This window comes from Cervus elaphus, chromosome 27 (genome assembly GCF_910594005.1).
Source record: "Cervus elaphus chromosome 27, mCerEla1.1, whole genome shotgun sequence".
Classification (NCBI taxonomy): domain Eukaryota; kingdom Metazoa; phylum Chordata; class Mammalia; order Artiodactyla; family Cervidae; genus Cervus; species Cervus elaphus.
The window spans coordinates 9,560,605-9,581,365 of record NC_057841.1 but is presented as its reverse complement, the minus strand read 5'-3'; the positions used below and the strand labels follow the sequence as shown (position 1 = coordinate 9,581,365).

General features: G+C 42.2%; 1 long non-coding RNA gene across 1 annotated transcript; it reads right to left on the bottom strand.

The window, feature by feature from the left end:
• Positions 1 to 18,644: 18,644 nt before the first annotated feature.
• On the bottom strand, positions 18,645 to 19,713 carry LOC122685007. The gene is made up of 2 exons (XR_006338215.1): positions 19,453 to 19,713; positions 18,645 to 18,848 (listed from the first exon to the last, which is right to left on the bottom strand). It is a non-coding gene; the product is annotated as an uncharacterized LOC122685007 (long non-coding RNA).
• Positions 19,714 to 20,761: the final 1,048 nt, after the last annotated feature.

Genomic DNA, 20,761 nt, shown 5'->3' with positions numbered 1-20,761 from the left:
GTGTGATTGCTTTGCTTTTCATGAGATTTATCGCTATTTACCATCATTACGTAGATTCCTTACTTCTGAGCTAAGAGTTGGAAAAGCGTGATATTCTACGTCTGTTATTTCTTCTTCTTTGATTATGTAAATTCTATAAAACAGAAAGCTTTGGTCATCAACCAACTGTTTGCTTGCTCTGAGAAACAGTTCATCTAGGAAAGAACACATTTAATGTTCTTCAATGCACTGCAACAATCATCTTTACTGATGGTCACTTAGAGCTGACATGAGTCTGGTAGCATTTCATAACCACCTTGACTTCTGATATAACAAGCAGTTCAGCCTCATTGTCATTTGGACTTAGAATTTGTCAATTCTCTCAGAACTTCTCCCTTTAAATTGAGAATGACAGAGGTGACCACATGGCTGTGAGGAGTTAATAAACCTTTGGCCACTGCTCTAACTTAATCGATTCTCTTTTTTTTTTTTTTTTTTTAAATTTTTTTATTAGTTGGAGGCTAATTACTTCACAACATTTCAGTGGGGATTCTCTTTTTTTTAATGGATTCTTTTCTAAACATTTTAGCCACATTTGATTGTTTTTTCCCCTGCTTTTAGCCCTCGCTTGTGACAGTATGATAGCTCTTCCCAAAGTACACAGGCACCTCCTTCCCTTCGAGAACTAACGATGCAGTCAGGCCAATCCCGCTGAGATGGTTCGGGAAAAACACTCAAGATGCGGAGCAGAGACACAGCTTCTCAGGATAAACTTCTCCAGCTGTACTCAGAAGTACATCATCCTTTTCAGTCAGCCTCTGCTTTATGGATGAAGTTTGGGGGCTATGTCTTGGTATCTAGTTAAACTATTATTTTACTCACGCCTCTCACCCACCTCTTTATGAAACTGTAGTCTCCTCTGCAAACCACTAGGAAGCCCCACTGCAGAGCTCTGCTTCCACAGCCCCCACGGAGCCTGGAGCCCAGCTGCTTAGTAAGATGGAAAAGAACCAGCCAATCAAGAATTCTAAAACAACTTAAAAGGGTTCGACTTGCTGTTCCTTAGGCTGCATTTGTCTACAACATCTAAAAGGTTTCATTGTGACTTGTGTGAGACTCTGAACGTGTCAGGAAAACTAGTCTTTATGACCCTGAGGACAAGAACTGCTTACACTCTCTAAAGGGCTGGATGTACACAGAAGACAACGCATAGGCTTAAAATAACAACAACTGTGTTTTAAAGGAGCAGTGATGACAATACATCCCCTTTGGATCAATGAAAACAAGGCTTCCTTCCCTGAGTTATTTCCTGCAGGTTCTCCCGTTCTTCTGATAAGTATCTGGTAAGTTTCCTGACAATAAGTTAGGACAGAAGTTTGTTTGAGAGATAAAAGGGTGATTGGGTCCTGAGAGTTATTTACTTGTTTAAATATAAAGTTAAAAGTTTACATTAGAAGACCGCCTTATCAAGAACTGTGAGGCGAGCAGAAGTAACGCCATGGCAGGCAGCTTAGATGAGGAGTAGGCCTTCCTACTTCTGGGTGGTAAGATTATCAGGCCACCTGGATACAACCAATCAGCATTCGCTTAACACTGACCGCTGTTTGCCAATTAGGAAATTAGGAACAGGGCGGAAACCCCCGGGAAAGTCCCGCGCGCATGAAAGTTTTGACCAATGAAATTGCTTTGCAAACTTGTAACCAATCTGCTTAAACCAACTACCAACAGCGTGTGCTCACCCTACAAATTTGTGTAACAGCTTGGGCTCGGGGCTTTTCTGACCCTGCACCACTGCGTTGGTTGTGGCAGAGGCCCTGGCTCGAGTCAGTAATAAACGTCCCTTTTTGCGAGTTGCATTGTCTTGGAAGCCTTCTCTATTCCCGCTCGGGGATTTGGACATCCGGCAAAACAGAACCTATTTCTCAATCATTGAAACCCACAGAGATATTATGTCTCTATTGAAACTTTCTCTGTCAGTGTATGGCAAAAACCACTAAAATAAAAAAAAAAAAAAGAAAGCAAGAAACTTTCTCTGATCACTTCTGATATACAAATTCCCCATCCTCTGGGAATCAGCACTTGGTCTTTTTTTTTTTTTTTTCCATTTATTTTTATTAGTTGGAGGCTAATTACTTTACAATATTGTAGCGATTTTTGCCATACATTGACATGAATCAGCCATGGATTTACATGTATTCCCCATCCCAATCCCCCATCCCACCTCCCTCTCCGCCCGATCCCTCTAGGTCTTCCCAGTGCACCAGCCCCGAGCACTTGTCTCATGCATCCAACCTGGGCTGGTGATCTGTTTCACCCTTGATAATATACATGTTTTGATACTGTTCTCTCTAAACATCCCACCCTCGCCTTCTCCCACAGAGTCCAAAAGTCTGTTCTGTACATCTGTGTCTCTTTTTCTGTTTTGCATATAGGGTTATCGTTACCATCTTTCTAAATTCCATATATATGCATTAGTATACTGTATTGGTCTTTATCTTTCTGGCTTACTTCACTCTGTATAATGGACTCCAGTTTCATGCATCTCATTAGAACTGATTCAAATGAATTCTTTTTAATGGCTGAGTAATATTCCATGGTGTATCTTTATTTTGCTCACCTTCTGTGTGACTTTTAAACTTTCACCCTTCCTGAAGGTCCTTTAGAATTAGCAGCACCAGAGTTTCCTGAGTTTCTTTGTCCATCACCTACCTAACAATCCCCTCCGCTATGGTCCCCATGTCTGCCCCTCAAGTAGTTCGTGCCCACTCAGTCCCCCATCTTGGTCCCGCTCCTTCTTCACCTTGCAGATTGTGGGTCCTTGTTGACCCACACTGCTCTCCTTCCTCATTCCCTGTATCACTGAGTGACGCCCAATGTACCAGGCTGCTCACCCAGGAAGTGGTAGTCGCCTGGATCTCTCCCTCTCCCTGAAAATCCCTTTAGCACGTGTTTTCACCTTTACTCCCACAGCCGTTGGCTGAGCGCATCCCCTGGGGCTGGCCTGCTGCAGCAGCTTCTTTCTTAGTTTCTCACGCTCTCAGCCTGACAAGAGCCAACCCAATGCTGCCCAATCGAGCGACCACAAGTCACTTTAAGCTCTAATTAAATAAAATTAAAAATTCAGCTCCTCACACACCCTGGCCACAGGTGGCAAATGGTTCCTGAGTTAGATAGCACTTACCTAAGATATTTCTGTCAACAGAGAACTTCCTGTTAGACAGTGCTGTTTCAGTTATCCATCCGGTACATGTTCTGTGGATCACTAAATCAAACCCCCCTCCAATCACCCGACACAAAGCGATCTCAGCATCCAGGAAGTTTCTTCTAAACCTCAGAGGGCATGTGAGATGCTCCATCTCTGAGCATTTGTGACATTCTGGCCTTCTTTTGAATATGAAGAGCAATAATCATGTATTTTCTTCCCTAGGAGGTAACCCTGAGGACAGGAACTATGTCCGTATCTGGAGATGGTGATGGTGCACTTAATTTTCCATGTAGTAAGTAGAGTAAGTAGTAAAGAACAAACCTGTCAACGCAGGAGACGTAAGAGTTGTGGGGTTGATTCCTGGGTCAAAAAGGTCCCCTGGAGGAGGAAATGGCAACCCATTCCAGTATTCTTGCCTGGAGAATGCTATAGACACAGGAGCTTGAGAGGCTGCAGTCCACAGGGTTGGACAGAATCAGACATAACTGAAGCGACTTAGCACGCACATATGAGGGACTTTACAAAACAATTTAAAACATTTTAATATGTTTATACTCTAGGTGTTCAAAAAGTGTTTGTTGACTGAATAAGCAACCTTGACTGTGATCCTAGATGATGGGTACTGTATAAATCAACTGATACCTTTTATTGGCATGGTATATTTGGAATTACTATCATAAATAGACCACTGGATTATACAAAGGGCTTCCCTGATAGTTCAGCTGATAAAGAATCCACCTGCAATGCAGGAGAACCTGGTTCAATTCCTGGGTTGGGAAGTTCCCCTGGAGAATGGATAGGCTACCCACTCCAGTATTCTTGGGCTTCCCTGGCAGCTCAGTGGGTAAAGAATCCACCTGCAATACGGGAGACCTGGGTTCAATCCCTGGGTCAGGAAGATCCTCTGGAGGAGAGCATGGCAACCCATTCTAGTATTCTTGCCTGGAGAATCTCCATGAACAGAGAAGCCTGGTGGGCTACAGTCTGTGGGGTCACAAAGAGTCAGACACAACTGAGCAACTGAACAATAACAACAAAGTTTATACAAACTAAGAGTTTACCAGATAAAGATGTCTTTGTTTTCATTCTATGAAAGAACAGATTTTAGGAGGAGACTATAATCTTCACAGGAGCATAATCTCTCTCTTTTGCTCAAAATTTTATCCTACACCTAGCCAAAAATATAGCTAGTCCTCAATAGATATTTGTTGGGTAAATGCTGAGTATCAATTTGTTTCTTGACCTCTTTAATCTTAAATCAAAAATATTCTTGAAAGATCCTCCCCTAAAACAAGCCAAGTATCTCAAAATGTCTGTTTTAGGAATTAAATCATTTTTAAATATTCTAAAGACACAAGAAACTTTTGGAAAAAGTTAAAAGAGAAGTTGTATAATAGAAAAGTCAAAATAAAATGCAAATTTTATTTGTTAAATATTTTAGAATCACTATGCTGGAAAAAGTGCCAACTACATTATCCATTTCATTAAGTTGTGTAGTTTTCACCATAAGATTCCTCTTTTGTTATGTGTCCCTAGAGAGGAGAACAAACTATAATAATGTAGATATTATAATAGTGTGGTGAAGATGATGAAACAGTCAGAATTGTATAACGCCTATTCCTAGAAAAATCTGAGGAACATCTATACCCTGCCATCAGTTGAAAAATTTTCAAGGGATAAAACTATGATAGAAGATTATGGATCAAGTGTCTCACATCATTGCTCTAAGTAGCAATTCTCATAAAACAGCTGAAAGCATATGCTTGAAATGGGAAAGCATCACTGGCTACCACCAGCAATATTAAGCTGAATGTGCTGTTTGAATGTCGGAGCGAGTTCACGGAGACATACAAACTCTGTTTCTGCTGTGGAGCTTACCGACTTCAAGTTGTTACATAATTTAAAGTAATCTAAAAGCAAATGCTCTCTCATTTCATAGACTAACCCAATCATTATAACACGTATTGCATTGCATATTATTCACTTCAGTTCAGTTCAGTCGCTCAGTCATGTCCAACTCTTTGTGACCCCATGGACTGCAGCATGCCAGGCCTCCCTGTTCATCACCAACTCCTGGAGTTTACTCAAACTCACGTCCATTGAGTCGGTGATGCCATCCAACCCTCTCATCCTCTGTTGACCCCTTCTCCTCCCACCTTCAATCTTTCCCAAAACCAGGGTCTTTTCAAATGAGTCAGCTCTTCTCATCAGGTGGCCAAAGTATTGGAGTTTCAGCTTCAGCATCAGTCCTTCCATTGAATAATCAGGACTGATTTCCTCTAGGATGGACTGGTTGGATCTCCTTGCAGTCCAAAGGACTCTCAAGAGTCTTCTCCAACACCACAGTTCAAAAGCATCGATTCTTTGGTGCTCAGCTTTATTTATAGTCCAACTCTCACATCCATAGATGACTACTGGAAAAACCATAGCCTTGACTGGACTGACCTTTGTTGGCAAAGTAATGTCTCTGCTTTTTAATGTGCTGTCTAGGTTTGTCATACCTTTTCTTCCAAGGCGTGAGGGTCTTTTAATTTCGTGACTGCAGTTACCATCTGCAGTGATTTTGGAGCCCAAAAAATCGCGAACAAAAACACAAGTTGTCGGCAAGGGACTGATATGGCAAACTCAAAATATTAGTGAGATATGATAGTCTATGAAGCTATTGAGATTGATCTGAAGTCTCTATATGGCCTCAACTATTCCTTTTCTATACTGTGTTGATTTCAAATGATCTAACTCATCTACTCTCTATCATTGTTCAGTATTTAGACCAAACATATTTCCTTGGCAACTTTCACGATGTTTTGAAATCCCTAAACTAGGTGAGTCAATGAAAATATGACAAATTTATCACTATTTGGCCTTTATCCAAACCCTTCTAGTCTGTTCTGCTTAAGTCTGGCCTGCTGTGTTGGCAGATAATGAACTCAGAAAACACCTTCACATGTGCATATGGCTTCCATTAACTCAGTTCCTAAATGGCGCCTTTATATTTATCTTAAGATAAAAAAGATATTACAGATATAAGCCCAGTAAAATTTCCTTCTTTAAATTAAATAAAGGAAAATTAAAAGGAAAAGAATCTGTTAAAATATTTGGTTCTATGTATGGTCATCAAATAGAGAAGGAAATGGCAACGCACTCCAGTATTCTTGCCTGGAGAATTCCATGGACAGAGGAGCCTGGCAGGCTGCAGTCCATGGAGTCACAAAGAGTCGGACACGACTGAGTGATTTTCACTTATGTTCATCAAAATCTATGGTCAATTTGCTTTTAGTCAAATTTACATACAGATATAGATATAGACACAGGTAAATGCACACACACACATTCTGATCAATGTTTAAGATATTAGGAACATCAAAATATGTTTGTGTCAGCTTCTGTAGGCTTCCTATCACCTTGGATATGCAGTGCTGTATCATTCCATATTGTATAAATTAATGCACTATTTATATTACTACAAAGTTATTATGGAATAAAATGCAAATTTTGCACACACTTCCTACCACTCAGAAATACTCTAAAAAAATCTTAAGGTGCTGACTAATCAATGATTTAGGTTTTAAGGTCAAGTATTTTGAACTTGCTGCTACAAGCCAGGTTCTTTCTTCAATATCCAGACATTCATTTCACCTGCCTTTAAAAATGCTTTAAGATATATAAGACAGGTTCACTTATCAAATGGCATGGCACAAAACTAAAATCCCACATAACAGAATGATAATCATTCATGTATATCATCAGAATTACAAATGAAAAGATTAATATATCACAGGAAGATCAGTACCTCATTACAGACAAACCAAATTACTCTCAAACTAACCCAAATAAGTGACTAGAAGTATAAATATAACTCAAGTAAATGTATTACATAGCAGAAAAATATGACACAGCCAAGTAAAATGAAGACTCAGTGTTTGGTATAAGGGAATAAATTATTCATGATAATTCAAAATAGATCAGTTAATACTAAAATACTTGCCAGAATTTAATAACTAACTTGTACAGTGATCACCATACATGTGTTAGCCCTCTTCTAACCACTTTGCATCTATCAACTTACTTCAGCCTCATGTTAATCCTTTTACTTACCTACTATTATTATCCCATTTTACAGAGAAGAGAAACTAGGTCCAAAACGTAGTGACCTTTGTAAAGACCCACAGCTGAGCTGGGCTATAAATTCAATAAGTGTTGGACCAGAATCTGGGTCCTAATCTTTATACTGTTCATCCTCTCTCTATATCAGCAAGAAAAATCTACCATCATAGTAAAATATACTACTAACCCAGTTGTATGTTCCAGATATTTGTTTAAATTATTTTAATAATTACACTCACATCAAGATTCTTCTAATGTCTTACACATGGTGTTATGTTTAATCTGTGTGTTAACCCTTTATTAAACAGTCACACATAAAGTCAACAGTGATTTATGATTCAACTTCTATACTTAAGGAAGCAAAGAGACACACACAACTGTATGACCTGACTAAGGTCATTATGAAATGGCATTAGGAACAGAACTCAAATCTCCTGGTAACCAATCCATATGTCCGCATGATTTTTCTCTGCGAGCAGTTAACAGAGACCTTCAGCGTCCTTCTGATATTCCACTGGCTGATTTAGGATTGTCTTATTTGTCCCACGAGGTTTGTCATAAATAAATTGAAAAGATATGTGTGTAGGTATAAAAGATCACAATGTAGCTATGAGGAGCATCACTGTTTTCATTATTGTTGTTAAGAAAGAAAACAGGGCTGTTTACAAAAAGGGAGTCTCTCTTACCTTGTTAATTTGCAGTGATGCTGCAGTGCAAAGAACAGGGTTATTTTCCTGAACATTTTAATATGAGAAAATAGTGTTAGCAACCCACACAAGTGTTTTGGCTTAGTGCCTTCAACAAGCCCCTCTTCAAGCTCAGCAGTAATTGATGCATACATACCGGTACGTCCTGATACACTCCTTTCAATATACCTCAACATTTTTAAACAATAGCTTTGTGTTTTTGTAAATATCCTTAATTCTACCTATCTGATCTAAGGTGAAACTTAAGGAAGTTTCAGCTGTGTCAGCTCTTCTTGCTGTGAGCATTGACACTGGCTCAAAGGAAACCACAAAGCCATATGCGGTAAGATGTCTCTTCTTCACCCAGCTGCATCTTCTTGGAAAATGGAAAAAGCAACACAAATGTTTTACACATCACTGGGCACGTCTACAGGCCTTCCCAAGTGGCTCAGTGGTAAAGAATCTGCCTGCCAACGCCGGAGACATGGGTTCGACCTCTGGGTTGGTAAGGACCTCTGGGTTGGTAAGATCCCCTGCAGAAGAAAATGGCAACCCACTCCAGTATTCTTGCCTGAGAAATCCCATGGGCAGAGGAACCTGGCGGGCTACAGTCCACAGGGTCACAGAAGAGTCAGACATGACTTAGCGACCAAACACCACCACCACCAATTCTACATCTGGTCTCAATGAGGGACTTAGTAGGGAAAACATTAGTAAAATTATATACATATTTGCTGAAGTCTTGCACCATTAATCGAATTCAAATAGGAAACAAAGGCAACTGCGTCTTATCTCTGGTAGCTAATTATCCACCATTTGTGATAATCCCGTTCATCTTTCTCGTGGCTTATCTTCCTGTCTCTCTCCTCCATGGGCCACATGTCAAGTTGCTGCTCCCTTACGTGAGTCAGACTCCCTTTGCTGATTTGTGTTCGATGGAGTTTTTCTTTGCTCACTTCACGCTCACTGTACACACGAAAAGACGCACCTGCAGAGAGGCCGTGAGCAGTCAGTGACTGCTGCAGAGACTTAGCTGGTGCAGATGAACCTCGGAAGCTCCACATAAACCTGATAAATTGATGGTGAGACACTTGCTTTGGAGACTGAAACACTTAACAAAAACAAATCATCTCATGGTAATATAGGGAAAAAAAACAACTTTAATTCATTTATCATCAATTACTGTCACTACAATTCAATGAATAAAAATGTTCACTTCTAGATGAAAGCTTAACAGCTGGATATGTGCGAGTAAGACTTCCCAGGTGGTGCAGTGGTAACGCACCCACCTGCCAACGCAGGATGCTCAAGAGACTTAGGTTGAATCCCTAGGCTGGGAAGATCCCCTGGAGAAGGGCCCCACAACCCACTCCAGCATTCTTGCTTAGGAATTCCAAGGGGCAGAGGAGCCTGGTGGGCTACAGTCCTTGGGGTGACAAAGAGTTGGACACGACTGAGATCTCAACACACACACACACACTCGCATGCTCCAGTAGTGTTCATGTGACTATTACATATTTTTAATGCTATATACACACACAGAATGTAAATGATTTAATGTAATATATATAAGGAGCTTCACCTTACTCATTTTTAGGCACTCAGCAGCTAAGATGTTTTCACATGTGCTTCTCAGACTCTACCTAGCCCCACTGCTCCCCAAACACACCGTTTTTCCTAGATGTGGCCTCCACCTTCTCAGGACACATCACAAATCAACTTGATTCTTGTCAACCGATTAGCAAATGATTCTTGCCAACCAATTGGGAATCCTCCCATCTCCCGATCAAGTCCAGGCAATGAGAAGGACACTTGTATCTGTGAAGGGAACTCAAAACAGATTTCACTAAATCTATCATGGATATGCAGAGACATCTGCAAAATGGAATGGAAAATGGAATGTTTTCCTCTACATCTTAATGGTCTGCCATTACACACAAGGACAGTACTTTCTGTAAGATTTAATATCAAGCCGAACTTGTTTAAATTCAAGAGTGATAGCACATGGACCAGAAAAATTAAAGCTAACTTTCTTTCCCTTCTTGTAACTCTAATAAATGCCTTAGAAGAAGAGGATTCGCTCTGCAGTGTTTAATTAGTAGATTCATGCCAATTGCTTATATTGAGCTATTGGAGCGTTGACTTCAGAATACTTTAAAAAAAATCTCTCTGCCTATTTGAGTAATATGAAGTTTGTTACTGGTCTTCATTTAACAAATGCACATAGGAAAGAATAAGGTTGAAGTAAATTTATGAAATCAATGCCATGGAGGAATTAATGGGATTTATTATTTCACAGGAATTTTAATTGAAATATAATTGATTTTTTATTGAAATACAGTTGATTTACAATGCTATGTGAATTTCTGCTGTCCTGCAAAATGATTCAGTTATATCTACATCTGTCTATCTATCATCTATATGGGCTTCCCAGGTGACACTAGTGTTCACCTGCCAATACAGGAGTCATAAAAGACTCAGGTTCAATCCTTCAGTCAGGAAGATCCCCTGGAGGAGGGCATGGCAGCCCACTCCAGTAGCCTAGCCTGTAGAGCCCCACTGGCAGAGGAACCTGGAGGGTTATGATCCTTAAGATCACAAAGAGTCAGACATGACTGAAGCAACTTAGCACCACACACACATACGTATTTACATGTTCTTTATTTATATTCCTTTTGTTTATGGTTTATCATGAGATATGGAATCTAGTGCCCTGTGCTATACGTCTAACCTTGCTGTTTACCCATCCTACATGTCATAGTTGGCATCTCCTAACCCCAAGCTCGCAATCCACCCCATCCCCGCCCTCCCTCTCCTCGTGCAACCACAAGTCTGTTCTCTAGGGCTTCCGCGGGAATTTTTTGATGCATATATCAGAGGATTGATTTTTAGCTCTTGGCTTATAAACACTGTAACATAAAAGAACATGCAGACATGGTGTTGATTCTTTCACAAGGTAAATATGGCAGGCAAACAAGTCTATGAATCATCCTGGAAATCTTGTAAAAAGAGACTTCCTTTTTCTTTAAATATCCTAGCTGACTTGCAGTTCATTTTCAGAAAGCATGTAAAAACTTCTGAGTTGTGTTCCCCTCACAAGTACAAATTTTGAAATACAGGCCAATTAACTGCAAGCTTCTACTGCAACTTGATAATGAGAGGTCAGGAGGAAAGAGAAGGTTCGAGAAGGATTCATTGGAATTAGCCTATCTTACCAAAATGGTGCACTTCCCAGGTGGTGCTAGTGGCAAAGAACCCAGCTGCCAATGCAGGAGACATAAGAGATGCAGGCTGGATCCCTGGGTTGGGAAGATTCCCTGGAGAAGGAAATGGCAACCCAATCCAGTATTCTTGCCTGGAGAATCCCATAGACAGAGGAGTCTGGCGGGCTACTGTCCATGGGGTCACAAAGAGTCAGACACGACTAAAGTGACTTAGCACACACACCACAATGGTGTATATCCTTTTCCCTAAGGAAAGGGCACCACCTTTCACAAAGTTAATTATCCTTAACAGTGTGTATCTATATGGAAAGAAAAGGAAGATTAAAAGTTGGTTAGTACCTGAAATCTACTAACTCTGTATTACCAGGCTTGTGATCTTTCCCCAAGCACTTTGCAATCAATGCTACTGTGAATACTCTTGTTGGTGGTGGCACTATTGTTATTATTATCAGCATTACTTCCTTTTTTTAGACAGCAAATCAAAGTGATGACAGAGAATTTTAAACCCTCAAACTCTGAAAATGTACTTAATTGTTCTCATTGTATTGAATTCATTCCCCAAAGGAGATACAACATAGCCCTAAAACAGCAATGGAAAACAACAAAAAATGAAAATAAAAAAGCGAGGGAAAATGTGTTTGTTAACAGGGTTGCATTCACAGCCTTGTTTATGCTCCTGATGAGTGTGAGATCAAATTTGCGCTCATGTTTACTGACCTTGAGGTCGCTGGGATGGGGAAATGAGGACTGAACGGAACAGAATCCCACAGAGGAAGGAAGCCTGCAGGCCATCCTGACTCACAAAATTGGCTGCGGTGGGAAGGAGAATTAGCAAGGCCTGTGATGACAAAAGTGAATGCTGATGCAAGGAAATGCAGACAGCCACTGAGTCCTAAAATTAAGTCTAGAAGAGCTTCATTAGTTCTTAATAAGATGTGACAGAAGGGAACATTATCCATATACATTAATGAAGTAAAGTTTGAGAGTTGAATAAAGGTGATGAAATGTGTGCAGATGCTGGAAATGACTGGAGATTTTGACTCTTAGAGACTCAAAGTGAAAGCATTATCCAAAAGGATTCTGAAATATTTGCAGTACCATAGCCAAGGTTGATATATTTGTCAACCGATTCAGAGAATAACTTCATGATAAGGCTGCCGAACCGTTCAAAATCGTTGAAAATCCTCTTTCATAGAGTTTGCAAGGATGTGAAACTTGGCTACCCATAACATATAGAGGGGGAGTGTCTGGCTTCCTTGGTCTCTGAGTCAGGAGGAAGGGATATCAGCCTTGAAGAACTTCCCTTGCTTGGTGTCGGGCACTGTGTTTCATTCTGGAGATATACTTCAAAACAAAATATCATATGCCATCAAGCAGCTTCCCGGATGTCAGGCTTCCGCCTGCCAATGCTGGAGACGCAGAAGACAGAGGTTTGATCTCTGGGTTGGGGAGATCTCCTTGAGGAGGAAATGGCAACCCACTCCAGTATTCTTGCCTGGAGAACCCAATGGACGGAGGAGCCTGGTGGGCTACAGTCCATGGTGTCTCAGAGCCAGACACGACTGAACACACACACACACGAGGGAAAATAGTGTGATAGGATTAACTGGGAAAACATTCACCTGTAAGCAGGCTACAAGAGCCCAGCAATGCCTTAAGCCAGCACCCAATGTGACTAGAGATCAGGGGTCTGTGTGTGGCCTTCCACTTCCAGCCCCTTGTCCGGTGAGGACATGGGTCTGTGATTCAGTCCTACCTGAAGGGCCCTAAGGAGGTCTCAGCAGAAAGGTTTCCTTATTCACCGTAAGTGAATAAGGAAGAAAACACCCCTCTTCGTCATAGGATGCCACCCTGTCTGCCCCAGAGGCTGCATCCGTCTTGCAGCCAGACCAGAGGCTGAAGGGTCAGCGTGGCAGAGACACAAGGACAAACAAGCAAAAGCCCTGAGACCCGAGGCGGTTGCCAAACTGTGCTGACTCTGACGCTGCCCTGTTTCAGGGCCGGGGAGAACTAGAGAAGATCGTGTCAGTATTGATGAAGCCCCTGACGGATCCAGGGACTGGCCACGGGACCCAGAGCCCAGCTCAGCCCACGCCCTGGAGCCGCACAGGCCCGGCGAACGTGCTGAGTCAACCAGGGTCTAAAATCCATCCCCAGGCAAGGCTGTCAGAACCCCCCTGAAGCCGCAGGAGCTTGTCAGGTGCCCACACTTGGTCGAATCCTAATGAACCCCAACAATTCACAGCGCCCAGTGTGTGTCATCCAGCCAGAGTGAGAGTGTGGCCTGAGGCGAAGTTGAATACAGAAAATGCAGAATATTTATCATTTAATGTTTATATCATGACTTTCTTTCTACCATCTCAAGTGCAAGTTATGGAAATCGATATTTGGGGCCTCAGAGTTTGATGTTAATATGGTAAATCCTATGGAGCTATAAAAGATGCTCGTGATGAAAGATAACTATGTATGTGCTCAGTCACTCAGTTGTGTCTGACTCTTGGCGGCCCCATGGACTGTAGCCTGCTAAGCTCCTCTGTCCATGGGATTCTCCAGGCAAGAATACAGGAGTGAGTTGCCATTTCCTCCTCCAGAGGATCCTCCCGACCCAGGGATATACATACAACTGATTCACTTCATTGTACAGCAGAAAGTAACACAACGGTGTAAAGTAACTGCTGCTGCTGCTAAGTCGCTTCAGTCACGTCCGACTCTAGCCCACCAGGCTCCCCGGTCCCTGGGATTCTCCAGGCAAGAACACTGGAGTGGGTTGCTATTTCCTTCTCCAATGCATGAAAGTGAAAAGTGAAAGTGAAGTCGCTCAGTCGTGTTCGACTCTTAGCGACCCCATGGACTGCAGCCTACCAGGCTCCTCCATCCATGGGATTTTCCAGGGGAGAGTACTGGAGTGGATTGCCATTGCCTTCTCCATGTAAAGCAACTATACCTCAAGAAAAAAAAATATGAAATCTTATTCACAGCTGAAAAAAATAACAAGTAACACCTATTTCTATATGTAGCAGTATTCTAAGCTCATCACATTTCTTAATACCTCTGAGTATATATTATCATTATTATTATTTTATTCTGATTTATAGATGTTAAAACTGAGTGACAGAGAGGTTAAGTAACTTGACCAAGGTCACACAGCTAGTAATAGATGAAGTGGTAGTTCAAATTCAGGTCATCTGGATCTAGAGTATGTATGATTAAGGGCTCTACCATCTCCCCTAAAAAAATCCAAACAATAAAAGAACAAGCATATGATTGAACAGCACAATTAATATTCCAGAAAAAAAGATTGACTTAAACTCTCTCTTTCCGAACATCTGTAAATGACCAAGTGCTGTATAGCTTTTGGACATATGATGCTGATCATATTAAGTTGGAAACATGCCTGAGTATAATTATGATGAGAAGTGCAATGGACAACACCAAAGGGAACTCCTCACGTTTGTGAAAGGTGCTGTCTAACTTCATTGTGTAGGTAAAGCATCTCCTACTGACATCATCACACATAGAGGAGCGCTGTCTCCCATGGAACATTCCTCAGCAGGCACCAGGCTCTGGGCTGGATGGAGCTGGAGCTTGCCATGTTTGCTGTCATGCAGACGTTGTCTCAGTATGGATTCTGAAAAATACACTTTTGAATTTAGGATTCCAAAAGAACACTGTAGCCACTGAAGGGTCAGCCATCAACTTGTTTGGAAAATACGCTGAAAATGGCAGCTGGGAATGCTCATCCGTCAGAGCCCAGGGATGGTCATCCAGGAGAACAGAGCGGCGCTGCCCAGGCTGTGACTGCACCTGCCGTGGACCCAATGTCTTGTTATCGTGGGGTCTCTGCCACTTACAGCATCAAACCCTGAATCCGAATGATGACAGAAGCCCACTTTCTTTTCAAACATTCTTAGGCTATGAAAGGTGCTTCCCAGGTGACGCTAGTGATAAAGAACCCACCTGCCAATGCAAGAGATGTAAGAGACGCAAGTTCAATTCTTGGGTCAGGAAGGTCCCCTGGAGAAGAGCATGGCAACCCACTGCAGTGTTCTTGCCTGGAGAATTCCACGGACAGAGGAGCCTGGTGGGCTATAGTTCATAAGGTCACATAGAGTTGGACATGACCGAAGCGACTTAGCACAGAAGTGACTTAGCACACAAGCTCATGTAGGCTATGTAAAGAATAAACTATAAAAATGCAGCCAGAGTGCCCTGAATTTGAACAATTGTTTAGACTTTTAAATACATATTCATGATCACTGCTTATTCATTTATTGGAGACACACTTAACTGAACTCCTTGCAACTGCTATGGACTGTTTGAAACTCAACAGCAGTGGCCACCACAGACAAAATCCTTAACCTCAAAGGAGCTTAATTCTAGCAGGAGTCAGACAGACGACAACTATCAGTGGGACTGTGGACGACGCAGTTGCCTGGGACCACGGGTTACTGGACTCATGTTTACACGAGTTACTCATGGAGTTACATGACCATGGACTAAGAGACCGTGAGTTACTGCCTTGCATGGGGCAGTGGGGAGAGACTCTCCAGTGCCTACAGTCAGGGGCCATTGAAGACGGTATCTGAGTTGAGACTTGGAGGATGAAAGCATGTCAGGCAGAAGAAAGAGCAAGTGTGAAGTGTGGTCATAGCAGTGGGGGGACTGCAGGGGCTGGGGCCTGCCTACAGGCAGAATGATCAATCTGTAGACTGGGGAAGGGGCCAGTATCAAGAAATTACATCGAAGAGGTTGGAATGGAACCAGATTACATAGGTAGACAGGAAAGGCACCAGAATTTGTTTTTAATTTATTTACTTTTAATTGAAGGATAGCTACTTTACAATATTGTGTTGGTTTCTGCCGATACTGGAGTGGGTAGCCATCCATTCTCCAGGGGATCTTCCCAACCCAGGGATTGAACCCAGGTCTCCCGCATTGCAGGCGGATTCTTTATCAGCTGAGCCTCCAGGGAAGCCCAAGAAAACTGGAGTGGTTAGCCTATACCTTCTCCAGCGGGTCTTCCCAATCCAGGAATTGAACCGGGGTCTCCTGCATTGCAGGCAGATTCTTTACCAGCTGAGCTACCAGGGAAGCCCAGAGGATAACTGTTTTGCCATATTGTGCTGGTGTCTGCCATACATCAACATGAATCAGTCACAGGTATACATATGGCCCCTCCCTCTTGAAACCTCTCCCACCTCCCATCCCATTGCAGCCCTCTAGGTTGTCACAGAGCCTGGGTTTGGGTTCCGGAGCCATACAGAACCTTCCCTCTGGCTACCTGTTCTTCATGTGGTTGTGCATACTCTCCCCACTCTTCCCACCCTCTCCTTCCCGCCCTGTGGCCACAGTCTGTTCTCTACCTCTGCATCTCCACTGTGGGTCATCCCATTGTATTCCAACTAAAATGACAAGGCATCAAAGACCCTCAAGCAGGACAGTGAAATGAGCTGATTCAAAATTTAAAGCATCATTTCTGCATCATATTTTGTAATGTTTGTTCTCATCAGAACTGCAGGAGAAAACCCATTGCTGCCTCTATTTGACACATGAGGAAACTGAGGCTCAGAGAGGGTGGTGTCTTCTCTGTGAAATTCAACAAGTCAGAGTGAGAGAACTGAGTCTGAGTCCTCTCATCCTGGGTTTCCATACTTTCTCTTTACCAAGGTTGCCTCCTCCACGTCTGCCTGTAACCAACGTGCAACAAAACCAAATGTCAGATAGGAATGTTTTCTTTAAATGTCCACATATCTTAAATTATTTCAGATTATATTTGTGGCATTAGGTGGAGCGGACGAGAAATAAAAGCATGGCCAAAAATGTACTTCAAGATTTACTCTGCAATAAGAATAAAGAAATGGTTTGAAATAAAAAGATTTAATCAAATTGACTGAAATAAATTGCATGAGACCAGGCTAAGGAGGCTATATTTAAACACTTTGCTGTAAGCTGTTGCTCCCCGTTTCTCTCGATGGATGAAGACATCTGTCTGAGCTCCCACCCCCACAGCCTGCAGCCTTCTTCTGGGGCCACTTCTGGTCCAGGGCGGCCATCCCCACCCAGTGGCCACGCCACTCATTACGCCCCCCTCATGTTCTGCATATTACCTCCAGCATCTACCACAGTCCCTAACACAAAGAAAAACATGCAATAAGTATTTCATGACTAATGTCATCTCTCTAAACGCATGAAAGACACAAGGATCTAAGCAGCCAACCTATTGAGACAGAGATAGCAGTAGGTAGGATATTGTCCAGAAAAAAAGAAATAATTGAGGAAATAAATATTAGAGAAGGATTCCCTGTTGGTTCAGTGGTTAAGGCTCCAGGCTTCCACTGCAGGGGCCACAGGTTTGATCCCTGGTTGAGGAACTAAGATTCCGAATGCCATTCAGCATGGCCAGAAAAGAAAATAGAGAAGAACTTAATACATTTTCAGAATTAAGATTTTAAGAGTTTAAGGAATCTTATAATTAAGAAAGAAAGAAACCTTCATTTCCAGTAGCATGGCTATCTAGATATACCTTGACCATCCTTTGGCTAAAAACCAAGTCAGAACACCTAAACAAAGTGAGAGTAGGACTCTGTGGAGGTAGACACGGCCTGGAAACCCAGCCTCCCCTTGAAGATATCCACAGCACTGAATACCTTTCAACTTTGGGTTCAGCAGCCTGTGGGTTGTGGGGTCAGGGGCCAAGCCAAGGTTTCTTTGGGGTAGGGGGTGATAGAAGATCTCCCTGCAAGTAAAGCAAAGGTCTGAAGAGGTCAGTCTTGACTGGGAGAAGACTGTAAGAACACAGGTCTCTCTTGAACCTTGACAGAGTGGAAACGAGAGACTCAAAAAGAATTAGAACTCAGACACATATACATCTTACCATGAATAACACGGGTAACTGACGAGAATCTCCTGTATAACACACAGACCTCCACTCCGTGACCTGTGGGGACAAAGGGAGGATATGTGTCCACGTGCACGTGTGACTGAGTCACTTCGCTTAACACAGCATTGCTAAGCAACTAAGCTTCAGTAAATAAGAAAAAAAGACCCGAACAGCCCCACAGTCACTATCAGATCCTTTTCAAAGATTTTCCTCCAAAAAAACACCAAGAGATCACTACAAGCTTCATCAGGTATTCAAGGATCAAATGCCTCTTGCATAAACCATTTCAGTTCCAGAAAAAGACTCCACAGGTGTGGTCAGTATGACTTTAGAATACTGAGCCTGACAGGCTCAAGGCAAGAAGGAAAATGAAAGTCCAGCCTCGCTCGTGAACACTAATACAAAACCTGAAATGAGACTGCAAACCAAGTCCAACAATGTATGAAAAGGGTAAGACAGCAGGAAAGTTTTAATAGAAAAGTTAACAGTCAAATCAATTAAGAAATTGTATCACATGAACATATCAAAGGACTTAAATTCCATGATCATCTCATTAGATGCAGAAAAAGTGTTTGATAAAATTTAATAGCCTTTCATAATGAAAATTTATACAAAATCAGAAAAGAAAAAAATGACTCTCAAGGTAATAATCCTCCAACAAAAATATATAGCAGGTTTCATGCTTAATGATTCAGCGATTATGATCAGGAACAAGTCAAGAATCTCCTCCTGATAGCAGCGCTGTTCAACCTTGTCCTGAAGCATATTGCCTGCGTGGTGAGATAAGAAAAGAAGATGAAAATATAAATAACTGAAAGAAAAATTATCACTGTTACATATGTATAGATTATTAGAATTAATATTAGATGCTAGCTATGTAATTGCTATTTAGCTTAGTGCATAATCTAATTTTTAAATTGTAAATAGACAGTAATTTGAAACAGTTGTCTGGGTGTGGTGCTTGATCAGTTACAAAGTCATGTCCGACTCTTTGTGACCCCATGGACTGTAGCCCCCCAGGCTCCTCTGCCCACGGGATTCTCCAGGCAAGAATACTGGAGTGGGGTGCCATTTCCTCCTCCAGGGGATCTTCCCAGCCCAGGGATCAAGCCCAAGTCTCTTGTGCCTACTGCATTCTTCACTACTGGGCCACCAGGGAAGCCCACAAGTATTAATAGCTTCTCTTTTATTTAATCCAAATAACAAAAGTCCTGCAAATCACTCTATTTGTTCCCATTGTTATAGATGCTGCAGCTCGTGTGTCCCCAGGGACCACGGCTGGAGGAAGAACCCGCTCAGACACTCCAGCTTCAAGGCTTCTGCTTGTGGGCAGCCCCTCCGAGGGCTCAGATATGAACTCAGTACACAGCTCACCTGATGCTGAAGCACAACAGTGAAAGCAAATGAGTGCCACGCTTCATCGGACTTTCCATGTTCTTTTCATTTAAACCGGTTCTATCCAAGACAATGTTAACTGGGGGGAAGCAGAGAGAAATTTCCAGCGTTTTGATTGTTTTTTAAAACACACCTGGATGGCTGATTCAGTTCATCCACAAAGGGGAATGTAATTGGCCTTCCTTCTCTCTCTAGAAAGACATCATCAACAGAGATGTGTCAAGAGACTGGGAAAGAAAATACACAAACCTGCAACAAAGACATAAAATGTTCAAAGATTCAACAAATGAAGCAAATCATCTCTGACTATCCAGTATTCCAAGTAGGTTGCATAATTTGTTTTGTTCAATCGGACCTTTAAGCTAAGTCTCTTTAAAATGGCTTAATGCCGTATCCTCCACCCCAACATCACCAGCCTCACATCCTCCTGCATTTACTCGCCTCTTCAATAAGCATCGGGTCACTGTTCCTTCTCTTCGGAGGACGTTCTTGTCTCATCATGGAGTGAGCACTTTTTCAGAACTAATTACTCTATTTGTCAATAGCTCAGGAAGTATGACCTTAAACTATTACTTTAGGTAGCTGTTTTTGAAAATCCATAGGCCAATAAAGAAAGTCTTAAGAAAAGCTTAAGAAAGTCTGTGCTATTTGAGGCAGTATTCTAACCATCCTGGTTTATCTGTTTATACTGAAAAGCCTGACTGGGACCGGAGGCCCCTGCTGGGGGCTCTCAGAGCTTGCCAACACCTCTTCAGCAAGGTCAAATGAGTCATGGAGACAGGAAGGCTTTGTTTCGCCCCAGTAGTCCTGATTGTCAGGGGAAGACACTCAATTTAGAATCAGAAAACCTGGAATTCAAGTCAGGCTCTCTTGCTTAGGAGCTTAGAAAATTACCCAGAATTTCTGTTTCATACGTGTAAGCATGGGGATCAAAATATCTATCTAACAAGGTTTCCTGAGATTTAAGTGATGCATTTTACCCGAGTGCCCACTGAAATGGAAAAGTTATCTAGGAAATATTAATATAAGGCATCACCAGGGCAAGACAGTAGCCCAGATGAGTGGAAGAGAAAACAGAAAGGCATTACCTTTGACCTATACGGTGGTCGTGCGTGCTAAGGCGCTTCAGTCCTGTCCGACTCTTTGGTACCCCATGGACTGTAGCCCACCAGGCTCCTCTGTCCATGGGATTCTCCAGGTAAGAATACTGGAGTGGGTTGCCATTTTCTCCCCCAGAGGATCTTCCCAACCCAGGGATCGAAACTTAATCTTCTGTGTCTCCTGCATT